Source organism: Rhincodon typus, chromosome 18 (assembly GCF_021869965.1).
Source record: "Rhincodon typus isolate 14 chromosome 18, sRhiTyp1.1, whole genome shotgun sequence".
NCBI classification, from domain to species: Eukaryota; Metazoa; Chordata; class Chondrichthyes; order Orectolobiformes; family Rhincodontidae; genus Rhincodon; species Rhincodon typus.
In genome coordinates, this window is record NC_063349.1 from 52,945,073 (window position 1) to 52,963,517 (window position 18,445).

At 42.0% G+C, this 18,445-nt stretch overlaps 1 long non-coding RNA gene across 1 annotated transcript in view; it reads right to left on the reverse strand.

Annotated features, from left to right (window-relative positions):
• Positions 1-235: 235 nt before the first annotated feature.
• LOC125485329 overlaps positions 236-18,445 on the reverse strand; it is a 92,228-nt gene continuing 74,018 nt past the window's right edge. Inside the window, exon 3 of the long non-coding RNA XR_007264081.1 lies at positions 236-339. This is a non-coding gene — a long non-coding RNA (uncharacterized LOC125485329). The remainder of the gene's footprint in view (positions 340-18,445) is intronic.

The window sequence follows — 18,445 nt, forward strand, 5'->3', positions numbered from 1 at the left end:
ACAGCATACCTATTTCTTACTGAATTACCATTGAAATAAGAAAACTTAAACTAACTAAACATTTTCCATTTCACTTCATGTCCTGTAATAAATTATTCAGCAAGATGAAGGTCTTGAGAATTACTTGATCACCAACCAGACATAAAATTCAAAAAATCCCAGAAAAGTCTTCTTTTAATGTAAAATTTTCACTTATTTGAACTTATACATTTAATCCATTTTCATTTGAGTTACAATCATCCAGTTTATATTGTGCTGCCTTGCAGGAGGGTCCAAGAAACAAACATTCCTGAGAAGTTAGATATTGTCAACCTGAAGCTGAATTCCACCCTGGGGTTCCTAAGAATTGAAACAGAAGAGCAGAGAGGTCATAGCAGAACATGTCTCCTTTCCCTTGCAGCTTTCTAACAATTCTTTAAGGTTAGAGGCTTTCTGGCTGCTTTTGGAGAAGACAAAGGGGTATCCTTGAGGTTGGTTCCCAATCCTTCATGTCTCCTGGTGTAAGATCTTGCAGAGACCAGGGATGTGGTAAAACCACCTTAATAATCCAGTCTACTAAATATGGAGTCTGCAAGAGGCCTGGACATGAAGCTCATACTCTGCCTGTTTAACACTTGGCAATGGAGACATGGAAAATTAGTTTTACAATCTTCTAGTTGGATTGTGACCTCAGTTTGTTTACTGAGGTCACTGTCATCTTTGGTCATTCACCTTGTCTGGAACTACAATTTTTTTGACTGATCATCTCAGGTGGATGCATGTTCACAGTCAGAGGCAGCAAAAGTAAGATTGTCGTATTGTGTGCTATGATTTTTAACTTGTAATTATGATTTATGTCATGGGAAAGAATGTCTCTAGCATTGTCCTCAACTTCAGATTCACACTTCTAAATAGTTCACAATTGTGCACTCTAATGTCAACACCAGAACACAGCACAGAAAAATAGGACTGCAAATATTGTACTGAGGCATTTCTGCTTCACACATCAGAAATATGCAGAATTAGCTAACTGCCAGTCATTTTTATATGATGTGCATTTGTAGGAAAGAATTTCCTGCCCATCTCATGATGATTAGCTCCAGTATTTCACCATTGATGCCATCTCTGAGCAAGAAGGTTATAATTTTAAAGTTTCAATAGGCTTAGGCAAATGAACAAGGCTCAGTACGATGAAAACCGTAAGAACTGCAGATGCTGTAAATCAGAAACAAAAGCAGATGTTGGGCTGGAAAAGCTCAGCAGATCTGGCAGTATCTATGAAGAGAAATCAGAGTTAATGTTTCAGGTCCAGTGACCGTTCTGAGGAAGTGTCCACCCCAGTCTAACATTGGGACCTCCACATCATGGCTCTTCAGATGAGACAGTAGGATAAGCATCTATCAAGCATTCTCTCTTAAAACAGCTTTTCCAACGTAAGATTCTAGTCTGGCCTCATCTAGAATACCATGTCCAATTTTAGTCCCCCCTCAGGGTGGGCAATATGGAAAGCCACTTAATTGACATTTAATGTCATAATGATATAAAATGTAAACTATTGTTCTTTGAATTCCATTGTCAATTTAATAGCTGGGACTGAAGTTTTAAAAAGACAGCAAAACACTGACTTAAAATGGCCACAGCAATCACACAGGCTGGTCAAATTTTATGAAACTAACTTGAGTTAGATCAAAAACAGTCTAACCTGAAATTGACACTGTAAACAAGGGTGATAGAAACTGTCAGCCAAGCACCCCATGGATAGCTTGAAAAGATTCTAATTCCCTATTCGACTTACACCATTATGAGAATCATCACATGTTGGAGCTGAAGCCTTTCGACAATTAACAAGCCTGCATACATAACTTCAGCAGACATGGAGTATATATTAAAAAAGCTACTGCTTCAAGGTGCGAATTGAGCAGAGTAGAGGAAGTAGCTTATAGGATGGAAGACTGAACACAGGCTGAGATACATCTTTCTTAACAAGAAGCATCATGCCAGGTGTGACAGCAGTGACTGTAAAGGATCTTCAGAGAGCCAAGCATGTCAAGGATAACTGACAGTGCAAGAATCTAACAAACCAACTGTAGTATGTGGTTAAAACTTTATGCTTCGAGGATACTCAAAGGTTTCTAAACTAATTCTTTTAACTACTTTTGTACTTTTAGCTTTGCATACTTATGTTTTTCTGAGTCATGTGAATGTACAGACGTCATATGATTAATGCATATCTTTATTACTTTTCCTGGGGTTAGCAGGTAATAAATTTGTTTTTTTTAACTCAAGAATGTAATTGTGATTGGCTCCTTATTGTTTGCAGTAAAAATAAACCAATTACATATTAACTGGAGAATGGTATAGCCTCTTGAAAAGTATTTAAACCTTGATTCTGATCAGTCAAGGAGGATGAAAAAATAGGAGCTGGTTTTCCTATTCTCCCTGCTCACAATATTAGAATCCCTATAGAGAAGATGCAGGCTATTTGGCCCATCGAGTCCAAACCAACCCTCCAAAGGGCAGCCTAACCACTCCCCCTCCCCCCACCTATCCCTGTGTTAACCATGGCTAATCCATCTAACCTGCACGTCTTTGGGCTGTGGGAGGAAACTGGAGCACCCAGAGAAAACCCACGTAGACAACAAGAAGGATATGCAAACTCCACACAGACAGTCACCCGAGGGTGGAATCAAGCCTGAGTCCTTGGTACTGTGAGGTAGCAATGCTAACCATTGAGCCAGTATGCCTTTTAGTTTAAGAATCTTAAATCCAAAAACAAGACGCCTAGAGAGTGTAGCATATTGCAAGATTTGAGCATTTTGTTATATTATCCCTTTGTTAGGACATGTAAATAAAGTTTGTTCATTAATAGTTATCTGGATTTGATCATAGTTAGTCATAGTTCAACCGACAGCAGTAAAATGATACCAAAGGTGGAGTGGAATGTTCTTTTACATACCATTTGCAAAATTAAAGACTGAAGAACATTGTGTCACATCTTTGGAATACATAACTTTGGTTTTGAAGAGGTTTAGGCAGTTTGAAACATTGTTCTAAGCCCATGTCATGTCCAGGCATGTGGTAAAGCAGCACATCACAGCAAAAGGGAACTGAAGGCATTTTTGGGGCCATTGGGGAAGTTTACCCTCACAAAGAGGACTTGGATAATTATAAATGGAAGTCACACATTTGGCTGAAAGCAAATAATATGAGATCAGAATAAAATCAATATTTCCCCATAATGTGTTTAACTATCGTTGCCCGTAAAAACACAGAACGACAGACTTTCCAGAAATTAATGATTTTCTGGATTTGCATTATAGGATATCCAAGAAGCATGGCTCAGTGGTTAGCACTGCTACCTCACAGCACCAGAGGCCCAGGTTCAACTAGAGTTGCCTGTGTTGAGTTTGCACATTCTCCCTGTGTCTGCATGGGTTTCCTCCGGGTGCGCCGGTTTCCTCCCACAGTCCAAAGATGTGCAGTTTAGGTGGCTTGGCCATGCTAAATTGCCCCTAGTGTTCAGGGATGTGTAGACTAGGTGGATTAGCCATGGGAAATGTGGGGTTACAGGGATAGGCCAGGGAGATGAGTCTGGGCGGGATGGTCTTCAGAGGATCCCTGTGGGCCTTATGGGAAAAATCAAGGTGTGGATTCATTGTGGGCTACTGCTCTCTCTGTTAGGAGGGTGTAAATAAAATTAGCTCCATAACAGCTGCCTGCATTTGAGCATGTGTTAGTGCAATACCAGACAGTAATTTTGTACATTTATCTTAAAGAATGGATCAGGAAATTTGACTGAGGTGTTTAAAGCAATGAATTAATTAAATCTGGTCCACATGCACAAACTCTTAGAGCCGAGAAGCTGAGTCGGAAACAGACATATCAGTTAGGTAAGCACAGGAGCATATTACTGCAGATGCTGGAATCTGCATTGAAAACAATAAATGCTGGAGATCACAGCGAGTCAGACAGCATCCATGGGGAGAGAGCAAGATAACATTTCGAGTTTAGATGACTTTTCATCAGAGCTCTGTAAAGTGTCATGTAAACTTGAAATGTTAGCTTGCTCTCTCTCCATGGTTGCTGCCTGACGCAGTGTGATCTCCAGCATTTGTTGTTTTCAGTTAGGTAAGCATTGGGCTGGATGTAAGAAGGTCTTCCTAATTCGCAGACAGCTCGTTCAACAGATGCAAATTTGCCGGAGCTTTCTTAGGAGCTGGTCAAGTCTCTGACATGGCAATATACAAATGTAGGTCAGGTATCAGGGAAGATGTTTTAGTGTGGCCAAAAGGAACTTCACTTTCAGAGAGAAATTTCCCAAAGCTATATTTCCGGGATCAGCCTACATTTCTTTCTCTGTTTCTTGCCTCTTCTGGGAGATGAGGTGACTTGTGGTGGATGGGAGGGCTCGTTGGAAGGCACGCTATTAAATTGGTGTTAAATAATAGGGTTAACGCTGAATGGTAACATCTTTCACCATGTGTACACACCTTGGCATATCTTATTTTACATTAATGGCCCTATATAAATGCATCCTGTTGTTGTTCTGATCATTCATTTGCCGTTCCAGGGATCCTGCTGCGTATAGGGATTGATGCCATATTTATCCATGTAAAGTGCTTAGCAATGAATGAGTTATCTTGAAATTTCCTGCACTTCAGACAGAAACATTGATGTAAAAAAGCATGAAGAAGTGGCAAGGTGCCATCTAAGATCCTTTCAGGTGACAAATCTGATAACCTAACAGAATGACCATTTACTCAGGCAGAATGTTTTACTAACCAATCATCCGAGTATTGTAAAACTTCAGATTAAAAACAAAGAATGTTGTTCGCTGACAAGGTTCAGCAATTGAAGTTGAATTGACAGGGCTTGATGTAGACATGATAACATGCTTGTTCTGACAGAGCAACCAATAATATTTGAATAAATTGCTACACCATCTGACACCCTTTGCTGTTCTGATCTTGCTGCGACACACCTAAAACCACAGCAGGATGTCACACCTTCGTAAAATTCCATTTACTTTCATTTGTTTGTTTTTGTTGTCTTGAATACATGACCTGACAGAATTGGACATGTAATCAAAGAATGACTTTGTAAAAAAAAATAGCTTACAGCAGCAATTTGGAATTTTTCATTCTTTCTTGTTCCATAGGTGTCAAAAGACAGTCTAAACAAAATCACACTGGCTTTGGCATCTGACAAGCAGTTTCAGAGTTGAAACTAAGGTGCAGGGCTGGATGAACACAGCAGGCCAAGCAGCATCATAGGAGCAGAGAGGCTGACGTTTCGGGCCTAGACCCTTCATCAGAAAAGGGGGAGGGGAAGGGGGTTCCGAAATAAATAGGGAGAGAGTGGGAGGCGGATAGAAGAGGGATAGAGGAGAGGATAGGTGGAGAGGAAACAAACAGGTCGAAGAGGCGGGGATGGAGCCAGTAAAGGTGAGTGTAGGTAGGGAGTTAAGAAGGGGATAGGTCAGTCCAGGGAGGACGGACAGGTCAAGGGGGCGGGATGAGGTTGGTCGGTAGGAGATGGAGGTGCGGCTTGAGGTGGGAGGAGGGGATAGGTGGGAGGAAGAACAGGTTAGGGAGGCAGGGACGAGCTGGACTGGTTTTGGGATGCGGTAGGGGGAGGGGAGATTTTGAAACTTGTGAAATCCACATTGATACCATTGGGCTGCAGGGTTCCCAAGCGGAATATGAGTTGCTGTTCCTGCAACCTTCGGGTGGCATCGTTGTGGCACTGCAGGAGGCCCAGGATGGACATGTCGTCTGAGGAATGGGAGGGGGACTTGAAATGGTTCGCGACTGGGAGGTGCAGTTGTTTATTGCAAACTGAGCGTAGGTGTTCTGCAAAGCAGTCCCCGAGCCTCCGCTTGGTTTCCCCGATGTAGAGGAAGCCACACCGGGTACAGCGGATGCAGTATACCACATTGGCAGATGTGCAGGTGAACATCTGCTTGATGTGGAAAGTCTTCTTGGGGCCTGGGATGGGGGTGAGGGAGGAGGTATGGGGACAGGTGTAGCACTTCCTGCGATTGCAGGGAAAAGTGCCGGGTGTAAGTGCAGCTTGCAACCACAGCGCTTTGTGATAGTGGAGGATGCATGCTTAGGCTAGCGACAGAGGTGCCAATCAAGCAGCATTTTCCATTCAGTGTCTTACAGAGTACTTGCTAGGATGTATAGTTCATAATACACGCAGAGAAATATCCAACTAGTTGCAATGGCCAACTCATTACAGTGAGAGGCATTCATCAAATGGGATAGAAAGTGCATCAGCTTCAATAAGATTACAGCTTTTGTCAGTCAGACTTGTATAAGTGCCTAATATTGTTATTCTATCAAATCACCATTGATACTATCGGCTTATAAAGGAAAGCTTTTAAAAGCAGGGAAAGTCAGACACTTCCCATGGGAAGCCAAGCCCAATGTTAAAACAATGTTGACTGAGTTTTCTATTCATTCCCTCTGTAATGGTAACTGTTCTCTTTGATACGAGATATTAAACTGAGAGTCTGTACAGAATTTCATTCCTCCACCACAGTCCTCTCCCCCAGAGGTGGGTTTAGATAGACGGAGGTCTTTTGTTCAGGTGTAAGAGTGAGGGGTGAAGACCTGGTCACCTCCCAGCCTCCTGAGACACCAGGCCAGGAAGGCTTGAGGATGCAGTTAGATGCCATTAATTAGGAAATTGATATCGACTTAAGAACTCACCCTGCTGCTACTGGGATTTAAACAATGGCAGTCAGGCAATTGTCAGCCTCATAAAAGGGGTGGAGAGGAACATCCATCATTCAAAGTTTCTGACCAAGGAATCCAGCTTCAGGAAGTGGGCCTTGGATGGGTGTGGGTAGGGGGACTGGGGTGGAAGGGGTAGGGAGTTGGGGACGGTTGAGAAAGTTGTTGTGGGTATGGAGGGCCAGCTCCTACCAATACCCTTATCCACTGTCAATCAACATCCTGCCCTTACTTACTGTTCTCCATTTAAAATTGAATGTTTAAATTAATAATTGCTAATTAATGTTCAATGTCTTATAATTTCGATGCAAGTCTTTCCAAATTATGCAATATTAATAAAATAATTATTATGATTGTAGTGAAAATGGGCTATCAAAATTTAATTTCCAATTTTTAATTGTAATACCTTGGTCTTCAATGGACGAAGAATGGTTTTAAACAGGATACTGATAGCCTAGAATGTCATGTAACCCACATTATACAAAACCACACATCTTGGAATTACTATTTTAATCAACAGGCATTAGAACTCAATGAGGCTTCAAGAAATTTGTATCTGTCATTTTACGTGATAACTGTATGTATTAAATGGGTGAAGTGCTCCTGAAAACATTTCGGCTTAAAAAGATATAATGGCAGAACTACCAGAATCTGCAAAGGAACAGCCACAGCTCTTGAATAAATAAAGAGAAGAAATGGCAATGTGGACTGATAACCACAGGATACTGGAAGCTTTTCTCTCCTTTTCTCCCTTGCTGAATTGCAGAAACCAGTGAAGAAGCAACTTGAAAGAAACACCGTTCACTGAGTACTCAAGATCTGCAGACTTCCCCTTTGGTGAAGGAATAGGATAACGACAAAATAAAAACCAAAAGAACTGTGGATGCTGTAAATCAGGAACGAAAACTGAATTTACTGGAAAAGCTCAGCAGGTCTGGCAGCATCTGTGGAGAGAAAGCAGACTTAACGTTTCAGGTTGAGTGACCCTTTCTCAGAACAGCAAAACTGTTGGACTCAGGAGTTTTCATTCACACAACTAGGGGACTCTTTAAGATTTGTAACTGCATATGCCTTTACCTTCCAGTCAGTACCAGATACCCCTCCCATTTCTTTATAAATATTCATTCTGTGTAATTGTTGTTTTCTTTGTTTGTATGGGGTAGGGAGATTCTTGTAGTAGATAATAAAACTGCACTTTCCTCTCTAGAGATAGTAGGAACTGCAGATGCTGGAGAATATGAGATAACAAGGTGTAGAGCTGGATGAACACAGCAGGCCAAGCAGCATCAGAGGAGCAGGAAAGCTGACGTTTCGGGCCTAGACCCTTCTTCAGAAATGGGGGAGATAAAGGGGATTCTCAAATAAATAGGGAGAGAGGGGGAGGCGGATAGAAGATGGATAAAGGAGAAGATAGGTGGAGAGGAGACAGACAGGTCAAAGAGGCGGGGATGGAGCCAGTAAAGGTGAGTGTAGGTGGGGAGTTAGGGAGGAGCTAGGTCAGTCCAGGGAGGACGGACAGGTCAAGGGGGCGGGATGAGGTTAGTAGGTAGGTTTGGGGGTGGGGCTTGAGGTGGGAGGAGGGGATAGGTGGGAGGAAGGACAGGTTAGGAAGGTGGGGACAAGCTTGGCTGGTTTTGGGATAGAAAACATTAATATTGTCTGTCCATTTTTGATTTGGTTGACCAAGTGAACTGAAGTGTGATGGCTGTGGTGATCCCAGCTGCTGGAAATTCTGGAAATGTCCAATCCAAAATGAACCCTAGTTTGATCAATCTTACGTTTAATTTTTACAGCTGGTTACCACCAGTGCTTAGTCTCAAAAATATATTCACAGGAGGCTGCAGATGTTCTTTAACAATAGAACATAAGTGTATTACACAAAAAGAAAAGAAGGTTATGTATGTATATTTATGTACATAAATAACATAAACAGCAAAACAAAGTTTCAGCCTGTTGCCCGACATTATCCTTTTTTGCAGATTAAATGAATTTCTCTCCTATCTCACCCCTACAATTTTACTTGAATTGACTCTTCCCAGTTTCTTTTCCATGGGCTGTTTTTATGATTTTATGATCCTTTTCCAGTCAGCCAGCATGAACCTTTCACAAACCTGATGACCTAAACGTTTCCAATTTGCAAATTTCTATCCAAACTTGTCTGACATGGGGAATCTGCTCTCCCTTCTGAACTAAACGAAGATCTTGAACCTTCTGTTCTGAAGTCAAATCTGAATAAAAGGTTTTTTGGTCTGTTGTAAACTCAGCAATATTAACATTCCATTAACACAACATAAGCTTTCCCAAGTAATTAACTCCAGTCACATTTCTTTTTTTGGGATTGATGCACTTAGACCACTGTTTCAAATAATTTTCTGACCCATTCAAAAAATGTCTTCTCAGAACTGACCTACATTATTGGGAACATGGTGGCTCAGTGGTTAGCACTGCTGCCTCACAATGATAGCGACCCAGGTTCAATTCCATCCTCAGGTGACTGTCTGTGAGGAGTTTGCACCTTGTCCCTGTTTCTGCATGGGTTTCCTCCCAGAGTCCAAAGATGTGCAGGTTAGGTGGATTGCCCATGCTAAATTGCCCATAGTTTCCAGGGATGTGCAGGGTAGATGGATTAGTCATGGAAAATGCAGGGTTATAGCTTAGGGGTGTGGGTCTGGCTGGGATGCCCTTCAGAGAGTCATTGTGGACTCAATGGGTTGAATGGCCTGCCTCCATAATGTAGTGATTCTATTCTATGATCCATCTGCTTCTGTTTTAAAATCCAACCTCCAAAATACAATACGTCCCTGTTAGGGTGAAGGGCAAAGCTGGCAGGTTTAGGGATCCCTGGCTGACAAGGGATATTGAGGTTCTGGTGAGGAAAAGGAAGAAAGCATACATTGGGTTTAAGCTATCGGGCTCAAGTGAATCCCTAGATGACTATAAAAAGTGCAGGAGCACACTCAAGAGTGAAATCAGAAGAGCAAAAAAAGGGTGTGAGGTGGATCTGGCAAATAAGGTTATAGATAATCCCAAGAGTCTCTATAGCTAGATTAAGAGTAAGAAGGTGGCTAGGTAGAGAATAGGTCCCTCTAAAGATCAGCATGGCCATCAATGTGTGGAGCCACAGGAGATGGAGGAGAATTTTAGTGAGTATTTCTCCTCGTGTTTACTGAGGAGAGAATCATGGATGCTTAGGAAATAAGGGAAACAAGTGGGGATGTTTTGGATCGCATACATACTATATGAGAGGAGGTATTTGCAGCTTAAAAGCACATTAAGGTGGATAAATCCCCTGGGCCTGATCAACTTCATCCTCAGACATTATGGGAGGCTAGCGAAGAAATTGCAGAGGTCCTTGCAGAGATTTTTGCTTCATCTTTAGCCACTGGTGTAGTTCCAGAAGACTGGAGGTTGACTAGTGTAGTTCCATTGTTTAAGAAAGGTAGCAAAGACAAGCCAGGGAACTACAGGCCAGTGAGACTGACATTAGTGGTAGGCAAGTTATTGGAGAGGATACTGAGGGACAGGATCAACCAACACTTGGATAGTCAAGGTCTGATTAGGGATAGTCAGCATGGATTTAGTCAGTGGGAAGTTTTCAAAGAGGTAACCAAGAAGATGGATGAGGGTAGGGCAGTGGATGTTGCCTACATGGACTTTAGTAAGACCTTGACAAGGTCCTGCATGGCAGGCTAGTCATGAAGGTTAACTACATGGAATCCAGGGAGAGCTAGCTAATTGGATTCAAAAATTGGCTCAATGGTAGGAAGCAGAGGGTGATGCTTGAAGGTTGTTTCTCAGACTGGAGGCTTGTGACTAGTGGTGTGCCACAGGGGTCAGTGCTGGGACCTTTGTTATTGGTTGTTTACATAAATGATCTGGATGTGAATGTACAAGGTATGATTAGTAAGTTTGCGGATGATACAAAATTAGGAGGTATCATTGACAGTGAAGAAGGTTATCAAAAATTACAAAGGAATCTTGATCAGATGGGGAAGTGGAGCTAAGGATTGGCAAATGCAATTCAATACAGATAAGTGTGAGGTGTTGCACTTTGGAAAGTCAAACCAAGGTAGGACTTATACAGTAAATGGTGAGGTCCTGAGGAGTGTTGTGGAACAGAGGGACCTAGGAGTACAAGTACATAGTTTGTTGAAAGCAGCGTCACAGGTGGACAGGGTGGTGAAGAAGGCATTTAGCAGGCTGGCCTTCATTAGTCGAGGCATTGAGTTTAGGGTTTGGGACATTATGTTACAGTTGTATAAGTCGTTGGTGAGGCCGCACTTGGAGTATTATGTATAGTTTGGGTCACTCTGTTATAGGAAAGACATAGTTAAACTGCAAAGTGTGCAAAGAAGATTTACAAGGATGTTGCCAGGACTAGTAGGCCTGAGTTATAGGGAGAGGTTGGGCAGGACAGGGCTTTATTCCTTGGAATGTGGGAGAATGAAGGGTGATCTTATTGAGGTGTATAAAATCATGAGGGGCATAGATAGGATTAATGCATATAGTCTTTTTGCCAGGGATGGGGAATTGAAAACTAGAGAGCATAGGTTTAAGGTGAGAAGGGAAAGATTTAAGAAGGATTTGAGGGGAAGCTTGTTCACGCAGAGAGTGGCGCATATATGGAATGGGCTGGCAGAGAAAGTGGTTGAGGCAGGTACAATAGCAATATTTTAAAAAACATTTGGATAAGTACATGGATGGGAAGGGTTTAGAGGGATATGGACCAAATGCAGGCAATTGGAACTAGCTGAGTGGGCATAATGGTCAGCATGGACCAGTTTGGGCCGAAGGGCCTGTTTCCATGCTGTATTACTCTATGACTCTATGTCATATAGTATTTATTGATCAGCCACATGTTTAATTTAAAAAAGTGAAAGCAGTTGTTGTGACCGACCAAGATAGGGTTAAAAGGGCGGGGCTGTGACCCTCCTCAACTAATCCCACAGGTAAAGCACAAAATGACTTTTGAATGAGTAAATGACAATTCACCCCTGAACAAAAAATTCACTGCTTGCAACATACCTGTAGAATACCTTAAGCAACAGAACTTTCTCAAACATAAATAAATAAATCAGTTATTATTCAGCTTTTAAGTAAGTCAAGATACTGCAAAAGAATTTTCAAGTAGATCAGATTTATTTTAAAGAAGGTAAACTTATAACCAATCATATATATTATAAACATACTTCTTGTACTTTCCCTTTAAGTTACAACACCATCCTGACTTGGGAGCATATCCTTGCTGCTTCATTAATACTAGTTCAAAATCCTGGAACTCCCTCCCTAATAGCAGTTTGGGTGCAGCTTCATTCGACCAATTGCAGCAGTTTAAGAAAGCTTAAACACTATATCCTCAAGTGTAATTAGGGATGAACAATAAATATTGACATTGCTGGCATCACCCACAGCTGATGAATGAATTAAAAACAGAGTAGTCATAACAGAGTAAAAGTATTATACTAAAGGAATTCCAAACAGGCAGTCTGGGTGCATTAGAGAGAACTATGGTGTTCACAATTAACAATATATTTAGTGTACAGTTCACAGAATCCCTATAGTGTGGAAACAGGCACTTTGGACCAACAAGTCCACACCAACCCTCAGAGCATCCCACCCAGACCCATCCCTCTATAACCCACCTGATCTATACATCCCTGAACACTTTGGGCAATTTAGCATAGCCAATCCACCTAGCCTGCACATCTTTGGACTGTGGAAGTGTCCATATACACTAGTTGTGAAACAGATAAAGTAATAGCTTTGTGTCCTAAGTTTTGTTTCACTGGAAATTGTTCAAAGTTTCAGTTGTTTAGATTATTTTTGGCTGGTGATCACTATTCTGAAGGTATGTAATGACCAGTAGTGCTAGGCTATTAATCCAGAGACCCAGGTAACATTCTGGGGACTCAGGGTCAAATTCTGATGGAATTTCAATTCAATAACAATCTGGACTTAAGAGTCTAATGGTGACCATGAAACTGCTGCCGAATGATTTAAAAAATACTTTCCCAAAGGCGAGGCAGGGAGAGCAACTGATAGTTTTTTTTTAAAAAAGCCATAACAAAAAACTTTTCATCCAACCTTGCTGAATTAGGAATCTGCTGGAATATGAAGCTTAGTTATTGTGTGTATGTTGGAAAGAAGTTACTTTAGTGATCCAGGATTCAACAGTTGTGATAGGAATTAAGATCGGCTGAACAAGATGGCCAATATTAGCACGTCTTAGACACAAACAACAGATACTGGAATGAATCCGGGTTCAAATGCAACAAGATCTGGACAATATCCAGGCTTGGGATGACAAGTGGCAAGTGACATTCGCGCCACACAAATGCCAGGCTATGACCATCACCAATGAGAGACAATGTAACCACCATCCTTTGACATTCAATGGTGTTACCATCACTGAATCCCCCACTATCAACATTCTGGGGATTATCATTGACCAGAAATTCAACTGGACCCACCACATTAACACAGTGGCTACAAGAGCAGGCCAGAAGCTGGGAACACTGCAGCGAGTAACTCACCTCCTGTCTCCCCAAAGCCTGTCCACCATCTACACGGCACAAGTCAGGAGTGTGATGGAATACTCCCCACTTGCCTGGATGAGTGCAGCCCCAACAACACTCAAGAAGCTTGACACCATCCAGGACAAAGCAGCCCACTTGATTGGCATTACATCCATAAGCATTCACTCCCTCCACCACCGATGCTCAGTAGCAGCAGTGTGTACTATCTACAAGATGCACTGTAGAAATTCACCAAAGATCCTCAGACAGCACCTCCCAAATCCACGACCACTTCCATCTAGAAGGACAAGGACAGCAGACATATGGGAATACCATCACCTGCAAGTTCCCCTCCAAGTCATTCTGACTTGGAAATACATCTCTGTTTGTTCACTGCCACTGGGTCAAAATCCTGAATTCCCTCCCTAATAGCATTGTGGGTCAACCCACAGCAGGAGGACTGCAGCAGTTCAAGAAGGCAGCTCACCACCACCTTCTCAAGGGCAATTAGGGATGGGCAAGAAATGCTGACCCAGCCAGGGACACCCATATCCTACAAATGAAAAGAAAAGAAAAATCAGAGTAATGAAACTTTTAAGAGACAGAATGTTACTGAGGAAATGAAACAGGTCAGGGAGAACAATGTGAGCTGGATGAGAAAGAAGTGATTGGTCAACAGCAGAAGGTACATGTGAAGGCTCAAGAAGATAATGTCAGTAAAAGTGGGATTTCCAACTTAAGAAAAAGGGGTTTTTACAAAGGCATAAGGTTTTCATATGGTGTTTTGAAATAAATTGAATCATGATAGGGAGAAAAAGATTTGTTAATAATGAATCCACGTACATCCAAGGCAAAAGATGTAAATTAAGGGACCCTGGAAAAAGAAAGCTGTTCATAGATGGCAGCAATTTTGCGCAGTTTGGGTTATTCCTGGTTACTTTTCACAGTCATAAGTTTTTCACTGTGTGTAGAGTGTGTTGCTTTCTGTCTTATATTCTGGGCAACTGAACCTTCATTCATATAAGTTGTAGTTACGTCTGATTCAGTTCCGAGAAATGATTGAAGAAGTTGGGACTGTTCTCCTTGGAGAGAAGAAGGCTGAGAGCAGATTTGATGGAGGTTTTCAAAATTATGCGCAAGTTGGATAGAGTAGATAGGGTGAAGCTGGTCCCATGCATAAAAGGAACAAGAGTAATGGGGAGCAATGATCTGCAAAAGAAGCAGGAGTAAAATGAGGAAAAACTTTTTTCATACAGTGAGTTGTTAACGTCTGGAATGCACTGCCTAGAAATGTGATGGAGGCAGGTTGAATTGACGCATTCAAGGGGACATTGGCTGATTACTTGGAGAGAAACAGTGTACAGGGGAATGGGGAAAAAGCCGAGATTGGCACTAGGGGATGATGCTCGTTTAATGGTGGGCTGAATGGCCTCCATCTGCACTGTAACAATTCTGTGATTTTTTGATTGTTGGAAGAAGCAGTGATAATGTTCAACTGGTATTAAAAGATTAAAGGAGGGCCAACAGTTCAGCCACAGCAAAATTAACTGTCAAATTTATGATAAGAAACCGCTGGGATTTTGGTCCATCAATTCAGATTCCAACTCACCCTCACCTCCCCCATGCCCCCACATCGCCACCATGAGTTGGGATGCTTTACATCACTTAATGCAGGAGGCTACATGTCCATCAGCCACCTCACTGGGACTTCTATGCAATAAGTTCCTTAGTGATGTCTTCCTTACTGAAGGAAACCTTTGTGACACACAAACTCCTAATATAAACGTTTCAAATAATGGCCCACAGTGAGCACATTAATGTTTGTGAAGCATTACAAAGTCCTATGGGTGTTTACACATCACCAAAATACTCACAGGCTATGGGAGAGCCTTAGAGGGATGCGAGGACATTCAATGCTTCACTCAAGATGGCTTGGCCTGACCAATCTAGCATCCCACAGGCTAGACAATGGTCTCGTCTGGCAAAGGCTGGGTAGGGAGGTCTCCCACCAATACTCACTTCGAGTTTTCGAGCAGCGGAGACAGTCTGCAAGAAAGGGAGGAGGAATACCAAACTATCCAAACTAAGAATGACAACCGCATCCTAGGGTTTGTGATCTATCACAGTTCCAGCCAGGGTAGTCAGTGTGCATCCAGGATCAGAATCGGAAAGCGCTATCCTGGAGGAAGCTCAGCAATTACATTATATCTCATGGAGATAGGGAGTAACCTTAGAAGGAGGAGCAGGGAATCCTGGGTTTCCTTGCATGGGACATCCTGATTGGATGATCAGCTATCCAGAAATCAGGATAACCTGAAGAACTGATATTCCATAATGACTCAAACATTGACCGAGGGCAGGCAGAAACTTGGAAATTGGAGATCCTCAGCTTCCTCTGAGATTCGATTTGATTTGAATTGACTTGTCACATGTACCGAGATACAGTGAAAAGTATTGTTTTGTGTGCTTTTCAGACAAATCATACTGTACATAAGTATATCAGGGTAATAGAACAGAATGCAGAATATAGTGTTACAGCTACAGAGAAGGTGCAGAGAAAGATCAACTCTAATATATGAGCGGTCCATTCAAAAGACCAATAACAGTGGGGAAGAAGCTGTTCTGGAGTCTGTTGGTACATGTCTTTAAATTTTTTATATCTTCTGCCCGATAAAAGACGGTGGAAGAGAGTATAATGGGGTGGGAGAGGTCTTTGATGATGTTGGCTGCTTTCCTGAGGCTGTGGGAAGTATAGGCAGAGTCAATGGATGGAAAGGCTGGTTTTCATGATGGACTAGGCTGTGTTTACAACTGTCTGTAATTTCTTGTGGTCTTGGGCAGAGCCGTTGCCATACAAGCTGTGATGCATCCGGATAGGATGCTTTCTATGGTGTATCTATAAAAATTGAACTGAAAACAAGTTCAGGAAGATTTCTGAAACCACCACAACAATTAGCTCTGTGAACAAGAGGCAATGACCCATACTGTCCCTTCCACAACTCAAATCACACCCAGTTTATGTCTGTTTTTCACTTTTCCCACTCTGTTGTCTTCTACTCTAGGCCTCTCTGCCATCTGGTCCCTTCTGCTATCCCTCTGTCAAAAGTATTAAAACAAAACATTTTCCAACACCTTTCAGCTCTAAAGAAGAGTTGTACTGAACTCGAAATGTTAACTATTCCTCTCTCCGCTGATGCTGCCAAACTTGCTGAGTTTCTCCAGCGTTCTCTGTGTTTGTTGACAATTGGGAAAGATGTAAGAATATGTTAGCAATGCTCCAGTACTTGAGGGAAGCTGTCAGCAAAGGGGTTAGTGCAAATATATGTATAATCAGCCTGCACGGATAGTTATGTACGGCAGTAGACTCTGGAGAGAGATGATTCAGTGAACAGCCTTGTATTGAGCTTAAGCGTGTAAATAAAAATGTTATCTTGGCAATGGCCTAGACTCAGCAATCTCCCTGGTATCATACCACAGACAATCCAAGACCCAAGACACACCAACAGGAAGCAGAAAGACTGATGTCAGGTCCCTCAATATAACACAGAGTGCCAGTTATAGAATCACAGGATTGTTAAAACACAGAAGGAGGCCATTCAATCCATTGTGGCTGCACTGGTTCTATTACCTAATGCCAATTTCCTGTTGACAAGGTACAGGCCCTCGCAACCCTGGATACGAACCTGCAGGCAAACACAATAAGAATTAAAGATCAACAAGGTCATCTATTCGCTGAGTCTCAGGAGATGGGAGAGATACTAAATGAATATTTTGCATCAGATTTTACTGTGGAGAAAGAAATGGAGGCTAGAGAACTCGGGAAATAAATATTGATGCTTTGAAAACAGTTCACATTACATAAGAGGAAGTGCTGGAGGTCTTAGAAATCTTAAAGGTGGATGAATCTCTAGGATCTGGTCAAGTGTATCCCAGGATGCTGTGGTAAGTTAGGGAAGAGATTATAGGACCCCTAGCAGAGATATTTGTATCATCTAAAACCATGGGTGACGTCCCAGAGGACTGGAGGGTAGCTAATGCTGTGCCTTTATTTGACAAAGTCTGTAAGGAGAAGCCTTGGAACTACAGTCCTGGGAGTCTGACATCGGTGGTAGGTAAGTTGTTGGAGGTTATTCTGAAAGGTAGGATTTACATACATTTGGAGAGGCAAGGATTGATTAAGGATAGTCAGCATGGCTTTGTTCATGGGAAATCATGTATAACAAATTTGTTTGAGTTTTTTGAGGAAGCAACCAAAAAGGTTGATGCAGGCACAGTGCTAGATGTTGTTTACATGGACTTTAGTAAAGCCTTTGACAAGATTCCGCATGGTAGACTAATGAGTAAAGTTACATCGCATGGGATACATAGACAGCTTGCCAATTGGATACAAAATTAACTTGATGGTAGGAGACAAAGGATGGCAGTGGAGGGCTGTATTTCAGGCTGGAAGCCTGTAACTAGTGGTGTTCCACAGGGATCGATGCTGTGTCCACTTTTGTTTGTCATTTATGTAAACAATTTGGATGAGAATTTTGGAGACATGGTTAGTAAGTTTACGGATGATACCGGTATAGTGGATGGTTTTAAAGGTTATCTAAGTTTACAAACAGATCTTGATCAATTGGATCAATGGGCTGAGGCATGGCATTCGGAGTTTAATTTGGATAAATGCAATGTAATGTATTTTGGTAAAACAAACAAGGGCAGAACTTATACAATTAATGGTAGGACCCTGGGTGGCATGGTAGAACAGAGAGGCGTACGGGTTCAGGTACAAAATTCTTTGAAATTTGCATTACATGTAGACAGGGTGGTTAAGAAGACATTTAGCTCACTTGCCTTCATTGCTCAGTCCTTTGAGTATATAAGTTGGGACGTCATGTTGTACAGGACGTTGGTGAGGCCTCTTCTGGAATATTGTGTGCCATTCTGGTTGCCTTGCTATAGGTAGGATATTATGAAATTGGAGAGGGTTCAGAAAAGATTTACCAGGATGTTGCTGGAAATGAAGGGTTTGAATTATAAAGATAGGCTGGATAGGCTGGGTGCATAGAAGGTTGAGGGGTGACCTTATAGAGGTTTATAAAATCATGAGGGGCATACATAAGATGAATAGCAAGGGTCTTTACGCTAGGATGAAGGAATTCAAAACTAAGGGCACATTTTTAAGGTGAGAGGAGAAATATTTGAAAAGGACATGAGGGGCAACTC